The 19995-nt window shown below is 41.3% G+C and overlaps 1 non-coding gene across 1 annotated transcript; it reads right to left on the bottom strand.

Annotated features, from left to right (window-relative positions):
• Positions 1–10962: 10962 nt before the first annotated feature.
• Positions 10963–11070, bottom strand: LOC130983644 (small nucleolar RNA R71). Its single transcript, XR_009087625.1, has one exon. It is a non-coding gene; the product is annotated as a small nucleolar RNA R71 (small nucleolar RNA).
• Between the last annotated feature and the right edge of the window lie 8925 nt (positions 11071–19995).

The raw sequence follows: 19995 nt of genomic DNA, 5'->3' as shown, positions 1-19995 counted from the left end.
CTTTGCTCGAGGGTGAGTAACATTCTAAGTTTGGTGTGGTAAAAGCATAGCTTTTTTGTTTTTCCATAACCATTTATGGCACCTAAGGCCAGAGAAACCTCTAGAAAGAGGAAAGGGAAGACAAAAGCTTCCACCTCCAAGTCATGGGAGATGGAGAGATTCATCTCAAGGGTCCATAGCTCAGTAGTAGAGCATGTGACTACACATCACGAGAGCCCATTCATGGACCTCAATAAGAGCATGAGGAATTCCCTCATCAAGAAATCCCTAAGATGCCTCAAGGGATACATTTTCCTCCACAAAACTATTGGAAGCAACTAAGGATAGGAGCACCAAAATCACTAGGGATCAAGCAACAGAGGCAAGGAAGAGACATAGCGGAGCTCAAGAGCACAATTGGTTCTTCAAGAGGAAGATGCCACCCTCACTAAGGTGGACTCATTCCTTAACTTCTTTGTTCTTATTTCTCTGTTTTTCGATTTTATGATATATGATTGTCTATGTTTGTGTCCTTACTACATGATCATTAGTATTTAGTAACTATGTCTTAAGGCTATGAATAATTCCATGAGTTCCTCACCTTTCTTAAATGAAAAATGTTTTTAAAATAAAAGAACAAGAAGTACATGAGTTTCGAATTCATCCTTGAAATTGGTTCAATTATATTGATGTGGTGGCAATACTTTTTGTTTTCTGAATGAATACTTGAACAGTGCATAATTTTGATCTTGTTGTTTATGAATGTTAAAATTGTTGGCTCTTGAAAGAACGATGAACAAAGAGAAATGTTATTGATAATCTGAAAAATAAAAAAAAAATTGATTCTTGAAGCAAGAAAAAGCAGTGAAAAAAAGAAAAAAAAAGGAAAAAAAAGGCAAGTAGAAAAAGCCAATAGCCCTTTGGTGCACGAAATTGCAATCACACTTTTGCAATCCCGCACAACTAACCAGCAAGTGCACTGGGTCGTCCAAGTAATACCTTATGTGAGTAAGGGTCGATCCCACGGAGATTGTCGGCTTGAAGCAAGCTATGGTTATCTTGTAACTCTTAGTCAGGATATCAAAAATTATCAGGATTGATTGTGAAAAGCAAAAGAACATGAAATAAGTACTTGTTTTGCAGTAATGGAGAATAGGTTGAGGTTTTGGAGATGCTCTGTCTTCTGAACCTCTACTTTCCTACTGTCTTCTTCTTCAAACACGCAAGGCTCCTTCCATGGCAAGCTGTATGTAGGGTTTCACCGTTGTCAATGGCTACCTCCCATCCTCTCAGTGGAAATGTTCAACGCACCCTGTCACGGCACGGCTGTCCAGCTGTCGGTTCTCGATCATGTCGGAATAGAATCCAGTGATTCTTTTGTGTCTGTCACTAACGCCCCACAATCGCGAGTTTGAAGCTCGTCACAGTCATTCAATCATTGAATCCTACTCAGAATACCACAGACAAGGTTTAGACCTTCCGGATTCTCTTGAATGCCGCCATCAATTCTAGCTTATACCACGAGGATTCCGATTAAAGAATCCAAGAGATATCTACTCAATCTAAGGTAGAACGGAGGTGGTTGTCAGGCACACGTTCATAGTTGAGAATGATGATGAGTGTCATGGATCATCACATTCATCAGGTTTAGGAACAAGTGATATCTTAGAATGGAAGCAAGCATTATTGAATGAAAAACAGTAGTAATTGCATTAATCCATCAAGACACAGCAGAGCTCCTCACCCCCAACCATGGGGGTTAGAGACTCATGCTGTAGAAGATACAATGAGAAACGTGTAAAGTGTCATGAGGTCCAGATACAATATCAAAAGATCCTATTAATAGTGAACTAGTAACCTAGGATTTACAGAAACGAGTAAATGACAGAAAAATCCACTTCCGGGCCCACTTGGTGTGTGCTTGGGCTGAGCATTGAAGCATTTTCGTGTAGAGACTCTTTATGGAGTTAAACGCCAGCTTTTATGCCAGTTTGGGCGTTTAACTCCAATTTTTATGCCAGTTCCAGCGTTAAACGCTGGGAATTCTGAAGCTGATTTGCAATGCCGGTTTGGGCCATCAAATCTCGGGCAAAGTATGTACTACTATACATTGCTGGAAAGCCCAGGATATCTACTTTCCAACGCCATTGAGAGCGCGGCAATTGGGCTTCTACAGCTCCAGAAAATCCACTTCGAATGCAGGGAGGTCAGAATCCAATAGCATCTGCAGTCCTTTTCAGCCTCTAAATCAGATTTTTGCTCAAGACCCTCAATTTCAGCCAGAAAATACCTGAAATCACAGAAAAACACACAAACTCATAGTAAAGTCCAGAAAAGTGAATTTTAACTAAAAACTAATAAAAATATAATAAAAACTAACCAAAATATACTAAAAACATACTCAAAATAATGCCAAAACGCGTATAAATTATCCGCTCATCACAACACCAAAATTAAATTGTTGCTTGTCCCCAAGCAACTGAAAATCAAAATAGAATAAAAAGAAGAGAATATACTATAGACTCCAAAATATCAAAGAAACTTAGCTCCAATTAGATGAGCGGGACTAGTAGCTTTTTGCTTCCGAACAGTTTTGGCATCTCGCTTTATCCTTTGAAGTTTAGAATGATTGGCATCTATAAGAACTCAGAACTCAGATAGTGTTATTGATTCTCCTAGTTAAGTATGATGATTCTTGAACATAGCTACTTTATGAGTCTTGGCTGTGGCCCAAAGCACTCTGTCTTCCAGTATTACCACCGGATACATACATGCCACAGACACATAATTGGGTGAATCTTTTCAGATTGTGACTCAGCTTTGCTAGAGTCCCCAATTAGAGGTGCCCAGGGTTCTTAAGCACACTCTTTTTGCCTTGGATCACAACTTTATTTCTTTCTTTTTCTTTTTCTCTTCTCTTTTTTTTTCGTTTTTTTTTTTTTTTGCTTTTTCTTGCTTCAAGAATCAATTTGATGATTTTTCAGATCCTCAATAACAGTTCTCCCTTTCCATCATTCTTTCAAGAGCCAACAATTTTAACATTCTTAAAACAACAAATTCAAAAGACATATGCACTGTTCAAGCATTCATTCAGAAAACAAAAAGTATTGTCACCACATCAAACTAATTCAACTAGTTTCAAAGATGAATTCGAAATCCTATACTTCTTGTTCTTTTGTGATTAAAGCATTTTTCATTTAAGAGAGGTGATGGATTCATAGGACATTTATAGCTTTAAGACATGAACTTTAAATTTTATTAATCATGATAGGTATAAGATAAGACTAATAATAATAGAAAACAAAAAAAATTAAATAGGCTCCTAATGATAGAGGTTATCACAGAGTTAGGACTCAACAACCTTGATTTTGAGAAGTGGATGCTCCCTCCACTTGAGGGGAGAGCTTTTGGTGTTTCATCTCTTGAAGTTCACGCCCCTGCTTCTCTTGTTCCTTCAGCAATTTGCAGAGCATGCAGTTCTGATTCTGCTGTTCTTCCTTAAGTTGCTCCATAGTTTCTTGCAACTTGGTGATAGATGCTTCTAGGCTGGCCTAGTAGTCAATTTCAGGAAATTCAGGGAGGAACTCCTGCGCCCTCTTTTTGATAGAATTGTCTTGCATTTGTCCTTCCATTGACTTCTTGGTGATTGGATGTTCAATGGGTATGAATTTATCTACTCCCATCTTCACCCCAGCCTCTTTACAGAGCAAGGAGATCAAGCTTGGGTAAGCCAGTTTGGCTTCAGTGGAATTCTTATTTGCAATTGTGTAGATCTCACAAGCAATCAGATGATGAACCTCCACTTCTTTTCCAAGCATAATGCAATGAATCATCACTGCTCTCTTGATGGTGACCTCAGAACGGTTGCTAGTGGGCAATATGGAATGCCCAATAAAGTCTAGCCAACCTCTTGCAATTGGTTTGAGGTTTCCCCTCTTGAGTTGGTTTGGGACACCTTTTGAATTGGTTATCCATTTAGTTCCAGGGAGGCATATGTCCTCTAGAACTTGATCCAACCCTTTATCTGCTCTCACCATCCTCCTATTAAAGGATTCAGGATTATCTTGCAGTTGATGCAATTTGAAGACCTCTCTTATCTTGTCCAGATGGAAGTAAATAATTCTCCCTCTGACCATGGTTCTGTAGGTATGAAAAGCAGTTTCAGTCATTCTCTGCTTATCTGTCAGCCACAGATTTGAGTAGAATTCTTGAACCATGTTCCTTCCAACCTTTGTCTCAGGGTTGGTTAGAACTTCCCATCCTCTGTTTCGAATTTGCTCTTGGATCTCCGGATATTCATCTTCTTTCAGATTGAATTTGACTTCCGGGATCACTGACCTCAGACCCATTATTTTGTGATAATGGTCTGCATGTTCTTTGGTTAAGAATTTCTCTTGACTCCAAACATCCTTTGGATTATTCTCTTTCTTGCCTCTTGAATTGGTTTGTTTTCCTCTAGGAGCCATGATCTTGATAAATCTTGGCCTAGTGATCACGGAAAGCACACCAAACTTAGAGGTTTGCTTGTCCTCAAGCAAAAGAAGGCAAAGAGGGGAGAGAGGAGGAGAGCAAATTCGAATGGTGTGGGGAAGGAGGGTGGCCGAACGTGTTTAAATAGGAGAGGAGGAGAGATTTTTTCGAAAATTTGAGGGAGATTTGAGAAGATATGGAAAAAATTTGAGGAGATAATTGAGTTTTTGAAAGAGTCTAGGAAAGGATTTGAAATAGATTTGAAGAAGATTCTAACTTTTGAAATTGGAAGGTGTATGATGAAAGTTTGTAATGTGTTTCTGTAAAAAGATATGGGTTAAAACAAGAAAGTTTGAAAAAATATGAAGTGGGAACAAAATCTCCTCCCCCTGCCTTTCTGGCGTTAAACGCCCAGAATGGTATCCATTCTGGCGTTTAACGCCCATTTGGTGGCCTAATTGGGCGTTTAACGCCCAGCCAGGTATCCTGGCTGGCGTTAAACGCCAGAAATCCCTTTATCACTGGGCGTTTTGCTAAACGCCCAGGATGCTGCACACCTGGCGTTAAACGCCCAGAATGGTGCCCATTCTGGCGTTTAACGCCCAAAATGGCACAATTACTGGCGTTAAACGCCCAGAATGGTGCCCATTCTGGCGTTTAACGCCCAAAGTACCCCTTACTGGCGTTTTTTTCGCCAGCAAGCTCTTTTTCTCTGCTTTTTGCACTGAATCCTTCTGTAACTCTGTGAATTCCTTCAATTTTGATAATTGCCCTTTAAGAATATGTATCAAACCTTGACTAAACAGAACAGATACCCTTCTAATCACTGGGTTGCCTCCCAGCAAGCGCTTCTTTATTGTCTTTAGCTGGACCTTCACTGAGAATCACTCAAGTCTTAGTTTTGAGCATTCTTGCTCAAAATTGCTTTCAAGATAATGCTTGATCCTCTGTCCATTAACAATGAACTTCTTGTCAGAATCAGTATCCTGAAGCTCAACATATCCATATGGTGATACTCCTGTAATCACATACGGACCCCTCCAGCGGGATTTAAGTTTTCCTGGGAACAATCTGAGCCTAGAGTTGAAGAGCAGGACTTTTTGTCCTGGCTCAAAGACTCTGGATGACAACTTCTTGTCATGCCACTTCTTTGCCTTTTCCTTATAAATTTTTGCATTTTCAAAGGCATTGAGTCTGAACTCCTCTAGCTCATTTAGCTGGAGCAATCTTTTTTCACCAGCTAACTTAGCATCTATGTTTAGGAATCTGGTTGCCCAGTAGGCTTTATGTTCCAGTTCCACGGGCAGATGACAGGCCTTCCCATACACCAGTTGGTATGGAGAGGTTCCTATAGGAGTCTTGTATGCTGTTCTGTATGCCCACAGAGCATCATCCAAGCTCTTTGCCCAATTCTTTCTACGGGCAATAACAGTCCGTTCCAGGATTCTTTTGAGCTCTCTGTTAGAGACCTTAGCTTGCCCATTTGTCTGTGAGTGATACGGAGTTGCTACTTTGTGGCTAATTCCATATCTAACCATAGCAGAGTACAGTTGTTTATTGCAGAAATGGGTGCCTCCATCACTGATCAGTACTCTGGGAACACCAAACCTGCTGAAGATGTGTTTCTGGAGGAATTTCAGCACGGTTTTGGTATCATTATTGGGTGTGGCAATTGCTTTCCACCCATTTAGATACATAGTCTACTGCCACTAGAATATAAGTGTTTGAGTATGAGGGGAAGGGACCCATGAAGTCAATTCCCCATACATCAAACAATTCAATCTCTAAGATCCCTTGCTGAGGCATGGCGTAACCATGAGGCAAGTTACCAGCTCTTTGGCAACTGTCACAGTTACGCACAAACTCTTGAGCATCTCTATAGAGAGTAGGCCAGTAGAATCCGCATTGGAGGACCTTGGTTGCTGTTCGCTCACCTCTAAAGTGTCCTCCATATTGTGATCCATGGCAATGCCACAGGATTCTTTGTGCTTCCTCTCTGGGTACACATCTGCGGATTATTCCGTCTGCACATCTCTTAAAGAGATATGGTTCATCCCATAGGTAGTACTTGGCATCTGAAATTAATTTCTTTCTTTGCACTCTGCTGTACTCCTGGGGTATGAACTTCACAGCTTTATAATTTACAATATCTGCAAACCATGGAGCTTCCTGAATGGCAAAGAGTTGCTCATCTGGGAAGGTCTCAAAGATCTCAGTAGAAGGGAGGGACACCCCAGCTACTGGTTCTATTCGGGACAGATGATCAGCTACTTGGTTCTCTGTCCCTTTTCTGTCTCTTATTTCTATATCAAACTCTTGCAGAAGCAACACCCATCTTATGAGCCTGGGTTTTGAATCCTGCTTTGTGAATAAGTACTTAAGAGCAGCATGGTCAGTGTACACAATCACCTTTGATCCTACCAAATAGGATCTAAACTTGTCAATGGCATAGACCACTGTAAGTAACTTTTTTTCTGTGGTTGTGTAATTCTTTTGTGCGTCATTTAGAACACGGCTGTCATAATAAATGATGTGCAGAAGCTTGTTATGCCTCTGTCCCAGCACTGCACCAATGGCATGGTCACTGGCATCACACATTAATTCGAATGGTAATGTCCAGTCTGGTGCAGAGATGACTGGTGCTGTGACCAGCTTGGCTTTCAGGGTCTCAAATGCCTGCAAACACTGTGTATCAAACACGAATGGTGTGTCAGCAGTGATGAGCGGATAATTTGTATGCTTTTTGGCATTGTTTTTAGTATGTTTTTGGTATGATCTAGTTAGTTTGTAGTATACTTTTTATTAGTTTTTAGTTAAAATTCACTTTTCTGGACTTTACTATGAGTTTGTGTGTTTTTCTGTGATTTCAGGTATTTTCTGGCTGAAATTGAGGGACCTGAGCAAAAATCTGATTCAGAGACCAAAAAGGACTGCAGATGCTGTTGGATTCTGACCTCCCTGCACTCGAAGTGGATTTTCTGGAGCTACAGAAGCTCAATTGGCGCGCTCTCAACGGCGTTGGAAAGTAGACATCCTGGGCTTTCCAGCAATATATGATAGTCCATACTTTGCCCAAGATTTGATGGCCCAAACCGGCGTTCAAAGTCACCTCAAGAAATCCCGGCGTTAAACGCTGGAACTGGCACCCAAATGGGAGTTAAACGCCCAAACTGGCACCAAAGCTGGCGTTTAACTCCAAGAAGAGTCTCTACACGAAAAATGCTTCATTGCTCAGCCCAAGCACACACCAAGTGGGCCCGGAAGTGGATTTTTATGTCATTTACTCATTTCTGTACACCTTAGGCTACTAGTTTTCTATAAGTAGGACCTTTACTATTGTATTAGAGATGATCGGATCTTTGGAACCTTTTTCTTTAGATCTTTTGATCACTTTGGGAGGCTGGCCTCACGGCCATGCCTAGACCTTGTTCTTATGTATTTTCAACGGTGGAGTTTCTACACACCATAGATTAAGGTGTGGAGCTCTGCTGTACCTCGAGTATTAATGCAATTACTATTGTTCTTCCATTCAATTCCGCTTGTTCTTTGTCCAAGATATCACTTGTTCTTCAACATTATGAAGGTGATGATTGACGCCCATCACCATTCTCACCCATGAACAAGGTGACTGACAACCATTCTTGTTCTACAAGCATCTGAGGCTTAGTGAATATCTCTTGGATTCCTGATTGCACGATGCATGGTTGATCGCCTGACAACCGAGTGCTCGCCTGACAAACGAGCCAACCATTCCGTGAGATCAGAGTCTTCGTGGTATAGGCGAGAACTGATGGCGGCATTCAAGAGAATCCGGAAGGTCTAACCTTGTCTGTGGTATTCTGAGTAGGATTCAATGATTGAATGACTGTGACGTGCTTCAAACTCCTAGCAGGCTAGGGCGTTAGTGACAGACGCAAAAGTATCGATGGATATTATTCCGGCCTGAACGAGAACCGACAGATGATTAGCCTATGCTGTGACAGAGCATCAGGGACGTATTTTCACTGAGAGGATGGGAGGTAGCTGCTGACAACAGTGAAACCCTACATGAGCTTGCCATGGAAAGGAGTAAGAAGGATTGGATGAAGGCAGTAGGAAAGCAGAGAGACGGAAGGGAAGGCATCTTCATGCGCTTATCTGAAGTTCCTACCAATGAATTACATAAGTATCACTATCTTTATCTTTTATGCTATTTTCGTTCATCATCATATACATCTGAGTTTACCTGACTAAGATTTACAAGATGACCATAGCTTGCTTCAATACTAACAATCTCCGTGGGATCGACCCTTACTCACGTAAGGTATTACTTGGACGACCCAGTGCACTTGCTGGTTAGTTGTGCGAAGTTGTGTAATGCCATGGTATTGAGCTACCACGTTTGTGAAGCCATTACCGGGGATTATGAGAGTTGTGAAAAAATATTGTTCACAATTTCGCGCACCAAGTTTTTGGCGCCGTTGCCGGGGATTGTTCAAGTTTTGAGCAAGCTTTTGGTAACAATGCCTGGGATTGTTCTAGTTTGGACAACTGATGGTTCATCTTGTTGCTTAGATTAGGTATTTATTTTTTTCGAAATTCTTGAAGATGAATTCTAGAGTTTCATGATGATTTGTTGAAATCTGGCTGGCTGAGAAGCCATGTCTAATCTAATTGGACCGAGGTTTCAACTTATCACCACAAGAGCTTGTTGATTTTCATCAATTTTGCTTTTGGAGCAGTGATCTGCTAAGGCTTGGCTGACCTTTGGTCATGTCTAGTGTTTTGGACCGAAGCTTTCTTTGAAAGCTTGGCTGGCTGTGAAGCCATGTCTAATTCCTGGACCGGAGTCTTAGACTAGCATTGCACTGATTCCTGGAATTCTCATTAAGAATTTTGATCTCTTTTCCCACTTAATTTTCGAAAAACACAAAAAAATTTTATAAAATCATAAAATCCAAAAATATTTCTTGTTTGAGTCTAGAGTCTCATCTTAAGTTTGGTGTCAAATGCATGTTTTTGTTATATTTTTCGAATCCATGCATGTATTTCTTTGTTTTGATCTTTGAATTCTTTTGGCTTGAGTGTTTATGTGTCTCATATAGTGTCAGTAGTATACAAACTGCTAAGTTTGGTGTCTTGCATGCATTGTTATTTGATTTTTGTTGCATTTTGATTATTAAAAATCAAAAAATATTTTTAATTTGTGTCTTTTCAAGTCAATAATACAAAGAATTGAAGATTCAGAACATACTGCAGAGGAATTATACAGAAAAAGCTGAGCATTCAAAAATGCCCAGTGAAGAAGACAGACTGGTGTTTAAACGCCAGCCAGGGTACCTGGTTGGGCGTTTAACGCCCAAAGAGGTAGCATTTTGGGCGTTAAACGCCAGAATGTATACCATTCTGGGCGTTTAACGCCAGGATGGTGCTAGGGGGAAGATTTTGTTTTCAAAATCAATTTTTTTTCAAGTTTTCAAAGTTTTTCAAAATCAAATCTTTTTCAAATCATATCTTTTCAATCAAATGTTTTCAAATCATATCTTTTAAAATAATTTTCAAAACATATCTTTTAAAAATTGTTTTCAAATCATATCTTCTCAATCATATTTTTTTAAAACCAATCATATCTTCTCCACCACATCTTTTTCAAAATAGTTTTCAATCAAATCTTTTTAACTTCTAATCTCAAAATCGTTTTCAAAAATCACTTGATTTCTTTTCCACTTTCAATTTTCGAAAATTGTCAATCAATTTTTAAAATGTTTTTAACATCTTTCTAATTAATTTTCGAAAATCCTCTTCCCTCCTTCCCACATCCTTCTATTTATGGAGTACTGCTCCTCCTTAATGCACAATTCGAACTCTATCTCATCAAGTTCGAATTCTTCTACCTTCTTTCTTCTATTTTTCTTTTCCTCTGACACTTCAAGGAATCTCTATACTGTGACATAGAGGATTCCACATTTCTCTTGTTCTCTTCTCTTTCATATGAGCAGGAGCAGAGACAAAGGCATTCTTGTTGAAGCTGATCCTGAACCTGAAAGGACCTTGAAGAGAAAGCTAAGAGAAGCCAAAGCACAACTCTCTTTAGAGAACCTGACCAAATTCTTCAAGGAAGAAGAACCCATGGCAGCCGAAAATAACAACAATGCCAACAATGCAAGGAAGGTGCTGGGTGACTTCACTGCACCTACTCCTGATTTCTATGGGAGAAGCATCTCTATCCCTGCCATTGGAGCAAACAACTTTGAGCTTAAGCCTCAATTAGTTTCTCTAATGCAACAGAATTGCAAGTTCCATGGACTTCCAATGGAAGATCCTCATCAGTTCTTAGCTGAATTCTTGCAAATCTGTGACACAGTCAAGACTAATGGGGTTGACCCTGAGGTCTACAGACTGATGCTATTCCCTTTTGCTGTAAGAGACAAAGCTAGAATATGGTTGGATTCTCAACCTAAAGAAAGCCTGGACTCTTGGGAAAAGCTAGTCAATGCCTTCTTGGCAAAGTTCTTTCCACCTCAAAGATGGAGTAAGCTTAGAGTGGAAGTCCAAACCTTCAGACAGAAGGATGGAGAATCCCTCTATGAAGCTTGGGAAAGATACAAACAATTAATCAGAAAATGTCCCTCAGACATGCTTTCTGAATGGAGCATCATAGGTATTTTCTATGATGGTTTCTCTGAACTATCCAAGATGTCCTTGGATAGCTCTGCTGGAGGATCTCTTCATCTGAAGAAGACGCCTACAGAGGCTCAAGAGCTAATTGAAATGGTTGCAAATAACCAATTCATGTACACTTCTGAAAGGAATCCTGTGAACAATGGGACTAGTCAGAAGAAAGGAGTTCTTGAGATTGATGCTCTGAATGCCATTCTGGCTCAGAACAAGATATTGACTCAACAAGTCAATTTGATTTCTCAAAGTCTGTCTGGAATGCAAAATGCACCTGGCAGTACTAAGGAAGCTTCATCTGAGGAAGAAGCTTATGATCCTGAGAATACTTCAATGGAGGAGGTGAATTACCTAGGAGAACCCTATGGAAACACCTATAATTCTTCATGGAGAAATCACCCAAATCTCTCATGGAAGAATCAAGAGAGACCTCAACAAGGTTTCAATAACAATAATGGTGGAAGAAACAGGTTTAGCAATAACAAGCCTTTTCCATCATCTTCTCAGCAACAGACAGAGAGTTCTAAGCAGAATACCTCTGACTTAGCAACAATGATCTCTGATCTAATCAAAACCACTCAAAGTTTCATGAATGAAACAAGGTCCTCCATCAGAAATTTGGAAGGACAAGTGGGTCAGCTGAGCAAGAAAGTTACTGAACTCCCTCCTAGCACTCTCCCAAGTAATACAGAAGAAAATCCAAAAGGAGAGTGCAAAGCCATAAACATGGCCGAATATGGAGAGGAAAGAGAGGAGGTGGACGCCACTGAGGAAGACCTCAACAGGCATGCACCAACCTCCTCTGAGTTCCCCAATGAGGAACCATGGGAATCTGAGGCTCAAAATGAGACCATAGAGATTCCATTGGACTTACTTCTGCCTTTCATGAGCTCTGATGAGTATTCTTCCTCTGAAGAGGATGAGTATGTCACTGAAGAGCAAGTTGCTAAATATCTCGGAGCAATCATGAAGCTAAATGACAAGTTATTTGGAAATGAGACTTGGGAAGATGAATCTCCCTTGCTCACCAAAGAACTGGATGACTTGTCTAGGCAGAAATTACCTCAAAAGAGACAAGATCCTGGGAAGTTTTCTATACCTTACACCATAGGCACCATGACCTTCAAGAAGGCCTTGTGTGACTTAGGGTCAAGTGTAAACCTCATGCCCCTCTCTGTAATGGAGAAATTAGGGATCTTTGAGGTGCAAGCTGCAAAAATCTCACTAGAGATGGCAGACAACTCAAGAAAACAAGCCTATGGACTTGTAGAGGATGTTCTGGTAAAAGTTGAAGACCATTACATCCCTACTGATTTCGTAGTCCTAGAGACTGGGGAGTGCATGGATGAATCCATCATCCTTGGCAGACCCTTCCTAGCCACAGCAAAGGCTGTGATTGATGTTGATAGGGGTGAACTGATCATTCAAGTGAATGAAGAATCCTTGGTGTTTAAGGCCCAAGGACATCCCTCTATCATCATGGAGAGGAAGCATGAAGAGCTTCTCTCAAACAGAGCCAAGCAGAGCCCCCACAGTCAAACTCTAAGTTTGGTGCTGGGAGGCCACAACCAAACTCTAAGTTTGGTGTTGAACCCCCACATTCAAACTCTAAGTTTGGTGTTGGAGGTTCCAACACGGTTCTGAGTATTTCTGAGGCTCCATGAGAGTCCTCTGTCAAGCTACTGACATTAAAGAAGCGCTTGTTGGGAGGCAACCCAATGTTTTATAGTTAACTATTTTCTTTTGTTATTTTATCTTTTTGTAGGTTGATGATCATAAGAAGTCACAAAAACAATGAAAAAGCAAAAACAGAATGAAAAACAGGAAGAAAAACAGCACACCCTGGAGGAAGATGCTGCTGGCGTTTAAACGCCAGTAAGCCTAGCAGTTGGGCGTTTAACGCCCAGTCTGGCACCATTCTGGGCGTTTAACGCCAGAAAGGGGCACCAGACTGGCGTTAAACGCCAGAAAAGGGCTAGAACCTGGTGTTAAACGCCAGGAATGGGCATCAGCCCGGCGTTTAACGCCAGAAATGGCTCAAAACGTGAATTTTGATGCCATTTGGTGCAGGGATGACTTTTCCTTGACACCACAGGATCTGTGGACCCCACAGGACCCCACCACCACTCTCTCTCTTCTTTCCCCATTCACCAATCACCTCAACACCTCTTCCCCAAAAAAACCCTTCACCTATCAAATCCCATCTTTTCTTCACCACTCACATCCATCCTTCATAAATCCCACCAACCTCACCCTTCAATTCAAACCACTTTCCCTCCCAAAACCCACCCATAATGGCCGAACCATTAACCCCTCTCTCCTATATATACCCTTCTTCAACCCTTCATTTTCACACAACCTAAACACCCCTTCTTTTCCTTCTTGGCCGAACACACCACCTTCTCCCTCTTCCTCATTTCTTCTTCTTCTACTCTCTTCTTTCTTCTTTTGCTCGAGGACGAGCAAACATTTTAAGTTTGGTGTGGTAAAAGCGTTGCTTTTTCATTTTTCCATAACCATTATGGCATCCAAGGCCGGAGAAACCTCTAGAAAGAGGAAAGGGAAGGCAAAAGCTTCCACCTCCGAGTCATGGGAGATGGATAGATTCCTCTCAAGGGTGCATCAAGTCCACTTCTATGAAGTTGTGGCCTTGAAGAAGGTGATTCCCGAAGTCCCCTTTTCACTCAAAAAGGGTGAATATCCGGAGATCCGCCATGAGATCCGAAGAAGGGGTTGGGAAGTACTTACCAACCCCATTCAACAAGTCAGAATCTTGATGGTTCAAGAGTTCTATGCCAATACATTGATCACCAAGAACCATGACCAAAGTGTGAACCCGAATCCAAAGAATTATCTTACTATGGTTTGGGGGAAATACTTGGATTTTAGTCCGGAGAGTGTGAGGGTGGCGTTCAACTTGCCTATGATGCAAGGAGATGAGCATCCTTACACAAGAAGGGTCAACTTTGATCAAAGGTTGGACCAAGTCCTCACAATCATATGTGAAGAGGGCGCACAATGGAAGCAAGATTCAAGAGGAAAGCCGGTTCAATTGAGAAGGCATGACCTCAAGCCCGTGGCTAGAGGATGGTTAGAGTTCATACAACGCTCAATCATCCCCACTAGCAACCGGTCCGAAGTTACCATAGACCGGGCTATCATGATCCATAGCATCATGATTGGAGAAGAAGTGGAAGTTCATGAGGTCATAGCCCAAGAACTCTACAAGGTGGCGGATAAGTCCTCTACCTTAGCAAGGTTAGCCTTTCCTCACCTCATTTGTCACCTCTGTTATTCAGTTGGAGTTGACATAGAGGGAGATACCCCCATTGATGAGGATAAGCCCATCACCAAGAAAAGGATGGAGTACACAAGAGACCCCTCTCATCAAGAGATCCCTGAGATACCTCAAGGGATGCACTTTCCTCCACAAAACTATTGGGAGCAATTAAACACCTCCCTAGGAGAATTGAGTTCCAACATGGGACAACTAAGGGTGGAGCATCAAGAACACTCCATCATCCTTCATGAAATAAGAGAAGACCAAAGAATCATGAGGGAGGAGCAACAAAGACAAGGAAGAGACATTGAGGAGCTCAAGCACTCCATAGGACCTTCAAGAGGAAGGAAGAGCCGCCATCACTAAGGTGGACCCGTTCTTTGATTTCCTTGTTATTTGTTCTTCTGTTTTTTTTCGATTTTTTTTATGCTTATGTTTATCCATGTTTGTGTCTTGCGATCATTAGTGTCTTAGTGTCTATGCCTTAAAGTTATGAATGTCCTATGAATCCATCACCTTTCTTGAATAAAAACGTGCTTAAATTGAAAAAGAAAAAGAATTGCATGAATTTTAAATTTTATAACAGTTTAATTAATTTGATGTGGTGGCAACACTTTTGTTCTCTGAATGTATGCTTGAACAGTGCATATGTCTTTTGAATTTGTGGTTCATGAATGTTGGCTCTTGAAAGAATGATGAAAAAGGAGACATGTTACTGAGGATCTGAAAAATCATTAAGAATGATTCTTGAAGCAAGAAAAAGCAGTGAATACAAAAAAAAAGAAGGAAGCAAACGAAAAAAAAAAACCGAAAAAAAAGAAAAAAAAAAGAGAAAGAAAAAAAGAAGAAAGAAAAAGAAAGAAATAAAGTTGTGATCCAAGGCAATAAGAGTGTGCTTAAGAACCCTGGACACCTCTAATTGGGGACTTTAGCAAAGCTGAGTCACAATCTGAAAAGGTTCACCCCAATTATGTGTCTGTGGCATGTATGTATCCGGTGGTAATACTGGAAGACAGAGTGCTTTGGGCCACAGCCAAGACTCAATAAATAGCTATGTTCAAGAATCATCATACTTTACTAGGAGAATCATTAACACTATCTGGATTCTAAGTTCCTAAAGAAGCCAATCATTCTGAATTTCAAGGGATAGAGTGAGATGCCAAAACTATTCAGAGGCAAAAAGTTAAAAGCCCCGCTCATCTAATTAATACTGATCTTCATAGATGTTTTTGGAGTTCATTGCATATTCTCTTCTTCTTTTTATCTTATTTGATCTTCAGTTGCTTGGGGACAAGCAACAATTTAAGTTTGGTGTTGTGATGAGCGGATAATTTGTATGCTTTTTGGCATTGTTTTTAGTATGTTTTTGGTATGATCTAGTTAGTTTGTAGTATACTTTTTATTAGTTTTTAGTTAAAATTCACTTTTCTGGACTTTACTATGAGTTTGTGTGTTTTTCTGTGATTTCAGGTATTTTCTGGCTGAAATTGAGGGACCTGAGCAAAAATCTGATTCAGAGACCAAAAAGGACTGCAGATGCTGTTGGATTCTGACCTCCCTGCACTCGAAGTGAATTTTCTGGAGCTATAGAAGCCCAATTGGCGCGCTCTCAACGGCGTTGGAAAGTAGACATCCTGGGCTTTCCAGCAATATATGATAGTCCATACTTTGCTCAAGATTTGATGGCCCAAACCGGCGTTCAAAGTCACCTCAAGAAATCCCGGCGTTAAACGCTGGAACTGGCACCCAAATGGGAGTTAAACGCCCAAACTGGCACCAAAGCTGGCGTTTAACTCCAAGAAGAGTCTCTACACGAAAAATGCTTCATTGCTCAGCCCAAGCACACACCAAGTGGGCCCGGAAGTGGATTTTTATGTCATTTACTCATTTCTGTACACCTTAGGCTACTAGTTTTCTATAAGTAGGACCTTTTACTATTGTATTAGAGATGATCGGATCTTTGGAACCTTTTTCTTTAGATCTTTGATCACTTTGGGAGGCTGGCCTCACGGCCATGCCTAGACCTTGTTCTTATGTATTTTCAACGGTGGAGTTTCTACACACCATAGATTAAGGTGTGGAGCTCTGCTGTACCTCGAGTATTAATGCAATTACTATTGTTCTTCCATTCAATTCCGCTTGTTCTTTGTCCAAGATATCACTTGTTCTTCAACATGATGAAGGTGATGATTGATGCCCATCACCATTCTCACCCATGAACAAGGTGACTGACAACCATTCTTGTTCTACAAGCATCTGAGGCTTAGTGAATATCTCTTGGATTCCTGATTGCACGATGCATGGTTGATCGCCTGACAACCGAGTGCTCGCCTGACAAACGAGCCAACCATTCCGTGAGATCAGAGTCTTCGTGGTACAGGCGAGAACTGATGGCGGCATTCAAGAGAATCCGGAAGGTCTAACCTTGTCTGTGGTATTCTGAGTAGGATTCAATGATTGAATGACTGTGACGTGCTTCAAACTCCTAGCAGGCTAGGGCGTTAGTGACAGACGCAAAGTATCGATGGATATTATTCCGGCCTGAACGAGAACCGACAGATGATTAGCCTATGCTGTGACAGAGCATCAGGGACGTATTTTCACTGAGAGGATGGGAGGTAGCTGCTGACAACAGTGAAACCCTACATGAGCTTGCCATGGAAAGGAGTAAGAAGGATTGGATGAAGGCAGTAGGAAAGCAGAGAGACGGAAGGGAAGGCATCTTCATGCGCTTATCTGAAGTTCCTACCAATGAATTACATAAGTATCACTATCTTTATCTTTTATGCTATTTTCGTTCATCATCATATACATCTGAGTTTACCTGACTAAGATTTACAAGATGACCATAGCTTGCTTCAATACTAACAATCTCCGTGGGATCGACCCTTACTCACGTAAGGTATTACTTGGACGACCCAGTGCACTTGCTGGTTAGTTGTGCGAAGTTGTGTAATGCCATGGTATTGAGCTACCACGTTTGTGAAGCCATTACCGGGGATTATGAGAGTTGTGAAAAAATATTGTTCACAATTTCGCGCACCAAGCAGCTAGCAGGTTGCTCAGAGGTTTTGCAATTTTCGAAAAATCCTTTATAAACCTTCTGTAGAATCCTGCATGCCCCAGAAAACTTCTGATATCCTTAACATTGGCAAGTGGTGGTAATTTCTCAATTACCTCTACCTTTGCCTTATCCACCTCTGTTTCCCTGCTTGAAATTTTTTGCCCAAGGACAATTCCTTCAGTTACCATAAAGTGACATTTCTCCCAGTTTAAAACCAGGTTAGTCTCTTGGCACCTTTTCAGGACAAGTGCTAGGTGGTTAAGACAGGAGCTGAATGAGTCTCCATATACTGAGAAGTCATCCATGAAGACTTCCAGGAATTTCTCCACCATATCAGAGAAGATGGAGAGCATGCACCTCTGAAAGGTTGCAGGTGCATTGCACAGACCAAAAGGCATCCTTCTGTTGGCAAACACGCCAGAAGGGCAAGTGAATGCAGTTTTCTCTTGGTCCTGAGGATCTACTGCAATCTGATTGTAGCCTGAATAGCCATCCAAAAAGCAGTAATAGTCATGACCAGCTAGTCTTTCTAGCATTTGATCTATGAATGGTAAAGGAAAATGATCCTTTCTGGTGGCTGTATTGAGCCTTCTGTAGTCAATACACATGCGCCACCCTGTGACTGTTCTTGTAGGAACTAGTTCATTTTTTTCATTATGAACCACTGTCATGCCTCCCTTCTTGGGGACAACTTGGACAGGGCTCACCCAGGGGCTATCAGAAATAGGATAAATAATCCCAGCCTCTAGTAATTTAGTGACCTCTTTCTACACCACCTCCTTCATGGCTGGATTTAGCCTCCTTTGTGGTTGAACCACTGGTTTGGCATTATCCTCCAATAGGATCTTGTGCATGCATCTTGCAGGGCTAATGCCCTTAAGATCACTTATGGACCACCCAAGAGTTGTCTTGTGTGTCTTTAGCACTTGGATCAGTGCTTCCTCTTCCTGTAGATTTAAAGCAGAGCTTATAATCACTGGAAAAGTGTCACCCTCTCCCAGAAATGCATACTTCAGGGATGGTGGTAGTGGTTTGAGTTCAGGTTTGGGAGGCTTATCCTCCTCCGGAGGAATTTTCAAAAATTCTTTTGTTTCCTCTGGTTCTTCCTGATCAGGCTGAGCATCCTTGAAGATGTCCTCAAGCTCTGATTCTAGACTTTCAGTCATATTGATCTCTTCCACCAAAGAGTCATAATGTCAGCGCCATGCAGTCATTTGATGTGTCTGGATGCTGCATAGCTTTTACAGCATTCAACTTGAACTCATCCTCATTGACTCTCAGGGTTACTTCCCCTTTTTGTACATCAATGAGAGTTCGTCCAGTTGCTAGGAAAGGTTTTCCTAGATGAGAGTTGCACTCTTGTGCTCCTCCATTTCCAGCACTACAAAGTCGTTGGAAAGGCAAATGGCCCAACCTTGACAATCATGTCCTCAATTATGCCTGATGATATTAATGGAGCCATCAGCAAGTTGGAGGCATATCCGGGTTGGTTTGACTCTTCAGTCAACCCAAGCTTCCTGATAGTGGATGCAGGTATTAGATTAATGCTTGCTCCAAGGTCACACAGGGCTGTCTTGGTGCAAGCACCTTCTAATGTGCATGGTTCATAAAGCTTCCTGATCTTGAAGCTTTTCTGTAAGCTTTTCAGAATGACTGCACTGCATTCTTCTGAGAATACTTTTTCAGTTTCTCTCCAATCCTTCTTATGGCTTAAGATTTCCTTCATGAATTTAGCATAAGAAGGTATTTGCTCAGTGCCTCTGCCAACGGAATCTTTATTTCAAGAGTCCTTAGATAGTCTGCAAAGCGGGAAAATTGCTTATCCTGTTCCGCTTGGCGGAGTTTCTGAGGATAGGCATCTTGGCTTTATATTCTTCAACCTTGGTTGCTGCAGGTTATTCCTTACGAAGTGGTTGGAGAAGCCTTTTTAGAGGGATTACTATCAGCACTCTCAGGTGTCTGGTTCCCTCTGGCGTTGAACGCCAGGATTGGGTGGAAAATGGGCGTTTAACGCCAACTTTTCCCTCTTTCTGGCGTTTGAACGCCAGAACTGGGCAGGGAATGGGCGTTTAACGCAGCTTTCCCCCTTTTCTGGCGTTTGAACGCCATAGTATTCCTCTCTGGGCTCTTACTGTCCTCAAAGGGATTTTGGATAGTGGTTTGTATCCTCTGTCAATTGTTCCTTTCTGACTTTTGCTACTTGATCAGTGTTATTCAATATCTTCCCACTCCTCAGTTGGATTGCTTGGCATTCTTCTGTTATCTGTTTAGATAGCTGCTGTTTTGCCTGATTCAACTGTGATTCCATGTTCTTGTTAGCAATTTTAGTCTCTTGAGCATCTCTTTAAATTCTGCTAACTTTTGTAATCAGGTGTAATTGTGATTGAGCTCAACCATCTGTTCTTGAGGATTAGGATCAGTGGCTAATGCCATAACTTCTTTTTGTGTAGAGGACTCATTGCTAGAGTACAAATGTTGATTTCTAGCAACAGTATCTATAAGCTCTGAGCCTCCTCAATCGTCTTCCTCATATGTATAGATCCACACA

Source organism: Arachis stenosperma, chromosome 5, assembly GCF_014773155.1.
Source record: "Arachis stenosperma cultivar V10309 chromosome 5, arast.V10309.gnm1.PFL2, whole genome shotgun sequence".
Lineage (NCBI taxonomy): Eukaryota > Viridiplantae > Streptophyta > Magnoliopsida > Fabales > Fabaceae > Arachis > Arachis stenosperma.
The sequence above is the reverse complement of the archived record's forward strand: the minus strand, read 5'-3'. Positions and strand labels throughout refer to the sequence as shown.